The 8,255-nt window shown below is 48.1% G+C and overlaps 1 long non-coding RNA gene across 7 annotated transcripts in view; it reads right to left on the reverse strand.

The window, feature by feature from the left end:
• Positions 1-7,850, reverse strand: part of LOC309607184 — a 218,092-nt gene extending 210,242 nt beyond the window's left edge. For 6 of the 7 annotated variants that reach the window (XR_014232305.1, XR_014232306.1, XR_014232307.1 and 3 more), the window contains exons 1-2: positions 7,472-7,850; positions 5,202-5,392 (exon numbers count right to left, since the gene is read on the reverse strand). This is a non-coding gene — a long non-coding RNA (uncharacterized lncRNA). Of the gene's footprint in view, positions 1-5,201; positions 5,393-6,446; positions 7,443-7,471 lie in introns of those variants that run through there. The other variant, XR_014232310.1, reaches the window with a different exon arrangement.
• Between the last annotated feature and the right edge of the window lie 405 nt (positions 7,851-8,255).

Raw genomic sequence — 8,255 nt, forward strand, 5'->3', positions numbered from 1 at the left:
CAGACCACTCAGCTAAGCCATGCCCAGAATCCTGACCCTCAGAAACTAAGAGTAATGTTTGTTGTCTTAAATCCCTAAGTTTAGAGGTAGTTTGTTATGCAGCAGTAAAAAGCAGTAAAGCTCTTTTGTTGATAAGACATCAAACAAACACTCTGATTCTTTCACCAGTAGCATCTTGAAACATGTTTCAACGTCATGCATATATGACTGATTATACATAGCAGGCAGTGAACCTGAATCCTTTGGGGTTTATAAAGGTATTTTCGACATGTGCATGTGTACTGCCCAGAGACCTGGGGGTACATCTAGGACGTTCTCTTTGTACAGTCTTCCTTCTGATACGCAGACATGCCTTGGGATGGTGCTGGTGTAGTAGCCCTGTTACTACATTTCGCCAGCAGACACTTTTTCATCTTTGAAGGTCCTATCAAGGACTTCAGAAAATCTCCCTCATTCACTTTTAAATAAATCCCTAATTTAACAAGACCTAACTGTCATTCTCTGGCAATGTCTCACATACATGGGCCCACAAACTTAACCAAGGGCTGCAGCTCATTCACTCAGCATTAATTAATTACTGATAACTAGTTAATTACTAATGGACGCACCAGGCACCAATCTTTACAAAGATGAAAAGGCATGGCCTGTGCCCTCAAGAACCTTCAGGAAAATCACTATTACATAGTCATGTACAACCATTTTGGAGTAGCATTCCAAGTCCCCTGGAGGAGGGTAGGGAGACCGCGTGGGCTTTCAAGAAGAGAGAATGTTTGCGCAGACTCAATTCTAACTTTTGAAAAGGATTTTTGTAGCAGCTTCAGGACCCCCCTACCCTGGCCCTGAGTGGAAAACCAGAAGAACACAGAGCGTGGTGTTTCTGATCTGCAGTATTACACAACGCCTGGTGGAGTATTCAAGTTCAACAAAAGCACCAGACAATAAAAACTGTAATCCAGGATGTCAGCATCAGCCCTGAACACCCCCTTGGTTCCTGTGAAAGGCTGAAGCCAAGTGCTCAGTGCTGGGCAGGGCGGAAGCACAGACATCTTCTCCTCGACAAGCTTTGTTCCAGGTCCGTCTGAAAGGTACACCAGGCTGCCCCAGCTCAGAGGCTGGCAGAACCCACATAACACGTGGAATTATGTATCAGTAAGAGACTTCCAGAGTGTTTATTCACTTCCCAGATTCATTTATCAGGTATGGGATTGAGAGGATTTCCCCACAGGATATGTAGAGATTAGTGTGCAGCGAAAATGCTTTTGCAACAAATGCGTCTACTAATCAGGTCCTGGTTTTCGCATTCTAGCAGAACGGTGCTTGCTGCCCTTCGCTGGCATTTGTGGCAAGAACAAACATCCACGCTGACAAACAAAGCAAGCCAAAGTGTGGACATCTCTCTATCACACTGAAGAGCAGCTGTCACTTTTTCAAAGCCCAGGGGCATGTTTTAATATTATGTTAGATACGCACATTTAAGATGAAACGACTTTAGGTCTCCCCGAGCCTACGAGACCTGAATGAGAAGGGAAAATACCTTCCCCCCACTGCTTTGTCTACCTGGAGTCATCATTAGATGATTTCCAGAAGCTTCTCAAGCCCGTGCTGGGTCAAAGGAATGTGTTCATTAAGAATCCGCCCCATTGGAGCTTAAAAGTGCAGCTGAAGGCTCACGGGTCTCTTGAAGGGCAAGCGGAGAGCATGGCCGAGGCCGCTCCAGCGAGCTTCTTATATAAGCCTCTCTCACTGCCTCTACAGTGAGGCCAAAGCAACCAGATGAACAGCGAAAACAATCACCCCTCATCTGCTCTGTTCTTTGCCAAACATCTGGTGTTACATAATAAGCCACTGGGGTCGTTTTTCTTGCTTTCCTTTACTCGCTTTTTAAAAATAGGCCTAACAATTAAATCTGGTTTTTAAACTCAAAATTTCATATATTTTCCATAAGCTCTTTGAGTGGACTGGTCTTGATTATTCTTTTCCATTAAAAACCCGTACAGTAATGCTCCGAGCGGAAACCTCTAAAATAAAGCTGAGAACCAAGAAGGGAACCTCTGATCCTTCCGCAGCGTCTTCAGAGGTCCGTTCCTCACGGGCAAGCAGCTCAGAACAGTAAGGAAGATTAAAAACATGCCAATGGCCGTAGCCGCCAATGACCTCCACTCTGAGGAACACTTGCTTCTGCCCAGTGGCTCAGTTTTACACAAAGGGGAATGATACCTACACCTCAAGGAATTTCTTTTTTGTTTAGTTCCTTACAATTTTTCAAAGCACCTTGAGACAGGACAATGGGCTAGAACTTGCTCTCAGGTCACAGCTGACCATAAGGTCGCCAAGTCCTTGGTCAAACACAAGGTGTGGCCATGAGGTGGGAGTCTCCAGGTTTTCTTTCTCTCCCTCCCCTCCCCCCCTCCTCATAGAACCCGCTGCAGGCCCGAGGCCAGCCTCCTTTAATTTTCCAGGAACGGGTGTGTCTTTTCCCTTCCCTGGCTGTTCTCTTTTCTGCCTCCTGGTTACTCACCCAGCTCACTGACTGCCATCCACTTACCCCTAAAGAAACGAGCACGCGAGAAAATACAGTGAAACACCGTGTCTCGGGCACTGTGGCAGGAACATTCTCTTTAAGGAACATATTATCCCCTAATTGTGGAGAAACTGAGGCTCAACAAGATTAAGTAACTTGCCTGCCAAGTAGCTGAGCTGGAATTTGAATTCAGGTCTGTGGATAGAAGTGGCCATGTAAATTCATGGTTAAGAGCTTGGCTTTTGAAGTCAGCAGAGCTGGGTGCAAATTTGAACTTTGCCACTTAACTGTGTCACTTTTGGCAAATCATTAAATTTCTCTAAGCCTCACTTTCCTTATCTGTAAAATGGAGGTAATGATAAAAGTGTCTTCACAGGGTTTTTTGATAATGAGAAAATGAAGGTAAAGTACTTGGTAGAGTGACTGGCGTGCTGGAAGTTTTCAATAATTATAAGCTATCATTATTAGTATCCACTAGATTTGCTATATACCACTCCAGTGCACAACTTCCACAAGAACACTTGGCCTTTTGCTGTTAGGCTTTAAACAAAATACCTTAGTTAGTCTATATGTAGTAGCAAGTAACAAAAACCCAATGAAGAGTTACATAAACCATAGGGATTTTTATTCTTTGCTCAACAAGAAGTTTGAAAGTAGATGGTCCTAAGGTAGGTTTGGTGATTTAATGATACCATCGGGGAATCAGGCTCATTATGGCTGCCACAGCTCCAGACATCACATCTTCATGTGATAGAATGGAAAGGAAAAGGACAAAAACAACGTTCTCCTCATATTCCTCTCTCTTATCAGGAAGGAAAACCTTTTTCAGTTGCTTCCTGCAGACTTTACATTATATATCCTTGGTCAAAGGTGATCATATGTCTGGCAAAGGAGAATGGGATTGCCATGGCTGCATACAAACTTTTTCTATAAAGGGTCAGATAGTAAATAATTTAGTCTTTGCAAACTATATGGTCTCTGCCACAAGTAGTCAATTCTGCTGTTGAAGCATGAAAGCATCTGTAGACAGGAGGTAGACAAATGAGTGTCTGTGTTCCAATAAAATTTTATCAAAAGAGTCAGCAGCTGGATTTGGACAAGTCCTCCCTTGGACCAATCATGATTCATTGGTGGGTGTCACTTGAGTACATGGTCACCCAGATGAAAGTTGGCTTCCATTAGCAAGGAAAAAAGGAGAATGGGTGTTAGGCAAGTTATGCCTCAGGGATAGTGGTCCTCTAAGACTCTGGGGAACAGGACAAATCTGAAGACGTGAGGAGCAGGATGGAACTGTCAGGAAGCTAGAGGTTACACTGATGCAGAGATGGGCAGGTGCACACTTTCAAGGCCCCCCCGCCCCCGTTGTCTACACCAGTGGTTCAAACTGCTTTGGAAGAGCCCTAGGATTCCTCAGAGGTGCCTGGGGCATGTACACAAGGGAGTGAGGCAGCCAGCGCAGGCCCCTGCCTCCACAACTCTGGCCAGAGACCTCTTACTTTTATCTGTTCTACATACAGGCACACCTCAGAGATATTGCGGGTTCAGCTCCAAACCGCTGCAATAAAGCGAACCTTGCAATAAAACAAGTCACAGGAACTTTTTGGTTTTCCAGTGCATATAAAAGTTATGTTTATACTACTGTAGTCTATTAAGTGTGCAAAAGCATTATGCCTAAAAACGCAGCATATGTACCTTAATTTTAAAATACCTTATTGCTAAAACATACTAACCATCATCTGAGCCTTCAGCGAGTTGTAATCTTTGCAAGAGTAGTGTCAAAGATCACTGATCACAGATCGCCATGACCAATATAATAATTATGAAAACGTTTGAAATACTGCAAAAATTACCAAAATACGACACAGAGACATGGAGTGAACAAATGCTGTTGGATAAATGGCACTGATAGCCTTGCTGGTAGGATTGCCACATACCTTCAATTTGTAAAAAACACAACACCTGAGAAGGGTAATAAAATGTAGAGCGGGGGGAAAAAAAGAGTTATGCCTGTATTGCATTTCTGTTTGTGGGGCCTTTATAGGAGGGAGCAGGAGAAAATCTCTAATAAAAAAAGATAAAAGCCTAAAAGATAAAGACCTATCGACCCATAAAACATCCCTTTCTAATTATATCTCCCATGATTTTATTAAATAAACTCTGCCCCCAGGAGATGGAGGCAAGTATTTCTCAAGTTATTCCACCCTTTTCCCTTTCCTTCAACTTTGCCCCCCAGCTCATGTGCAGACCAGGACTCCCCTCTGAATTCTCCTCACACAGAAAGTTTCCCCAACATACAAGGCTCCTTGTCAGCCTAACACAATCATTTTGCATGTAACACACTTGGTGTGAAAGGGAATATAGAAGTAAAAGACACAGTCTCTTTCCTCACATTTCATAATCTGGTTGTACAGAAAGAATATAAATGAAAGTTGAGGATAAGGTGATGAGCATGGTTAGAATATATATGTTTAGAAAAACAATGTGTACTTCCAAATGAGTTTTACCCTGCCTGCATCCCTGGGAGTGCATGCTCTCCAACAAGGCGGCCAGGACTCATCTCCTGGGGGAATTTTCTCTTTTGGAATTACATTTAGATCCAGTTTTCAAGCCACAGAAGAAAACCAGACTCTTTCAGTTAGAGTGTATCCTATTTCCTTTTACCAAAAGCAGTTTCTCTTACCTTGATCGCTGGCTTTTTCACTGGACTCCAAATGACTTCTGGATGGTTCCAAACATCATATTCGCCTTCAAAAACAGCTTGTCAGGATTGAAGGTATGAACAGACGTGCCTCGGGTTCTGAAGGCGATTCCTCAGAAGATGCCTCCCTCTTTCCTTAGGGTGATGGCATCTCCGCAGCCATGGCCGGACTCCTGAAAACATGACAGAGCAGGGAAGCCTCTTCAGCTGGCCCAACCAAGGAGGGGTCTCAGACTGTAACGGGTAGAGGTGGGCCTTGAATTCGGGTGAGGTTTGATTAAGAACAGGAATAAAGATTCAGAGATGGAGAAGCACTTTAATTCTACACCTAGACTCTGAAATCTCCATTCAAATCCTGGTTTTGCCATTTACTAGCTGTGGACTGTGCACTATTTACTTAACCTCTCCGGACCTCAACCTCCTCATCTATGAAATGGGAATAATAAGACTACCTCTCAAGGCTGTTGTTGAGGATTAAATGAGTTAATACAGGTAAAACACTAAATATGACGTAAATGTGTGCTGTTGTCAGTATTATTAGTCCCCGATATTAAAAAGTTTAGTCCAATCAACATAAAAAACCTGACCCTTTCATTTAAATCAGCCCTTCTCTCCTTCTGCCAACAGCTGGAAGCTGGCTTAGGTTTGGGGACTTGTGGTTGGGGGTCGGGGAACGTAGTCAGTGTTTGTTTCTTCCTCTCGGATCCTCCAATCACTGGCTGGTGGTTCAGGTCTCTCAGGGCCCAAAGAACAAAGTTCTTCAGGGAAGGCTCAGTTGTAATTAGGGGTTGGTGGCAGACATTCAGATGTTGGCTCTTTCTCTTGTGGGGTCATTCTGTGGGGTTTTTTCCACAGTTGGAGGTTCCCTCCCATGGGCAGCCTCGGCTGGCAGGCCACCCTGCCCACACGGGTCCTTGTTCCTACTTCTCACTGTGGCCCCGGCCCTGCCTGGGGAAATAGGTCCACTTTGCCAACAGGAAGACTAGCTGGTGATGTGTGCCTTGCCAGCTCTTGGAAGAGAGTCTGGTCCAAATACCTCCTTCTCTAGCCGCTGCAAATGGTTCTGTCTACTCTGAAGTCACCTCGGTCCCCGTGTCCCCCAGACTCCAGGAGGCACCTGCAAGGTCTCCAGATGGTTCTCTGGAGCCCTCCTCACCTATCTGAAGATAGGTGCGAAAGCACAACAGGTCGACATTTTTCTAATAAAATGTTCCCTGCTGGCCTTACCTGGGTCCTTAGCCTCCCATCGCACAGCCTGGAGTTGAGGGGTGGCACTGTCCCTCCAGCAGTCCCACAGAGATGGCCTGCACCTCACTGGAGAACGTGGGCGGCAGTTAGCGGGCACATAGATTGTTCCGTGTTTGAGTCTGAGCAGAAACTCCAGCACGTGTGCGTAGGAGTCCCCCCCTCTATCGTCCTGTCACAGGTGGATGAATGCTAGGTTGGAGCAGCCTAGAAGCACTGTGGGAAATTCCCCGGAGGGCAGCTTAGGGGGCCCAAGGGAAGGGCTTGACTACCAGGGAATGGAATTTGGGCTTGGTGGTGTAGACAATGGGAAGCCTAGGGGTGTTTCTCTCTCCTTCTCCTTTGTAGGAAAGTGCCCCAAGTCACCATCTTGCCCTCACATCCTCTGATCTTTCTCTTTCCCGGAGTCAGGTGGCCCCAGAGAACCCTCAGAACATTTTGTTTAAAATCGAAAAGGAGTGGCAAGCACGTGCTTGTGTGTTTGTGTGTGTGTGAGTGTAGTGGGGGGTTGGACTGCGGTGGGGGACGTGAGACCAGCCACGAGCCAAGGAGAGAAGTGAAGGCAGAGAAAAAAATTCCAGTGAGCAGAGAGAAAAGTCGGCCCTCCAACCCTCACACACTAAATGAGGACGCCGGGCGTGCAGCGGGGTCAAACGAGGTCAGAGGAGCTTTGCTCTCTGTGCGCGCCTGGAATTAAGGGCATCCCAGGACAGCTGCGGGCCGGGAGGTTCCCCGGGTCCTCCTCCACATAAGCGGGTTAGGATCCCAGGACTCGGGTGCAGGGAAGAATCCTCCGAAACGGTGGTGGTATAGGTCTTTTACCCCCCAAAAGGGGTAATTTCCAGATTGCTTCTCTGGAGAGGGGAGGCTCTCAAGAAGAGAGACAGAGAATAATTGTCGATGTGTTTGTGTTAATATGCCTCTTTCAGAATCAATTCCCAGTAGAAGGGCTCTGAAACAAAACAAAAAACAACAACAACAAAACACAGCTGAAAACATCAGTATACCTGCTTCAGTTACAGGCCCCGAATCCTGATTCTCCGAGTGGGGGACAAAGAGAGACGCCATCGAGGCGTGCAACTCTCCCAGAGGAATCCCGAAATCGGAGCGGCGCGGCCAGCCGGCCTGGGAGCGCCCCAGGCCCGGGTGTGTCTATGTTCATTAAAACTTTTGCAGGAGGGATGCGCGGGCTCCGGCCTCCCCGCGCGCCCCGCGCGGATCCCGGCCAGGGCACCAGCAGCGCGGCACTGCCACCTTGTGGGCGCCGGCCGCCCGGGCGCCGGGCGCCGAGCGCAGGCTGCAGTTGGCGGGGCGGGCGGGCGACGGCTGGGAGTCCCGCGCGTCCGGCGCCCGCAGGAACGCGCCGCGGAGCCGGAGCCGCGGGAGCCCGCGGGGGCGGGGCCGGGGGCGGGGCGCGCCGGCGTCGGTCACGTGGGTTAGCAACAGGCAGCAGCCAATGGGAGCACGAGTCAGGTGGTGCGTGCGTTCGCCGCCGCCGGAGAGGCCAGGCGGGAGTGGAGGCTTCCGTGCGCCCGGGGCTGAGTTGGGCCGGGAAAAGGCTTCCTAAAAGGGTGCGCCTCTCGGGCGGGGAGCCCCTGGCGGTGGAGGGGCGGGCGAGAGACTGAAAATAGCAGAGAGCTTTAAAATAGGACTTTCCCACTCGTAGGACCCAAAGCAGTGACCCTGGAGGGCGGTGGGCGGCGGCGGGGTGGGAAGCAGAGGAAGAGCAGCAGAAACCCCGCCCCGAGCCTGGGTCCGGGTGCACCCCCTGCATCAGCCACTTGTCTTGCC

This window comes from Balaenoptera borealis (assembly GCF_965194805.1).
Source record: "Balaenoptera borealis genome assembly, chromosome: 12".
Classification (NCBI taxonomy): domain Eukaryota; kingdom Metazoa; phylum Chordata; class Mammalia; order Artiodactyla; family Balaenopteridae; genus Balaenoptera; species Balaenoptera borealis.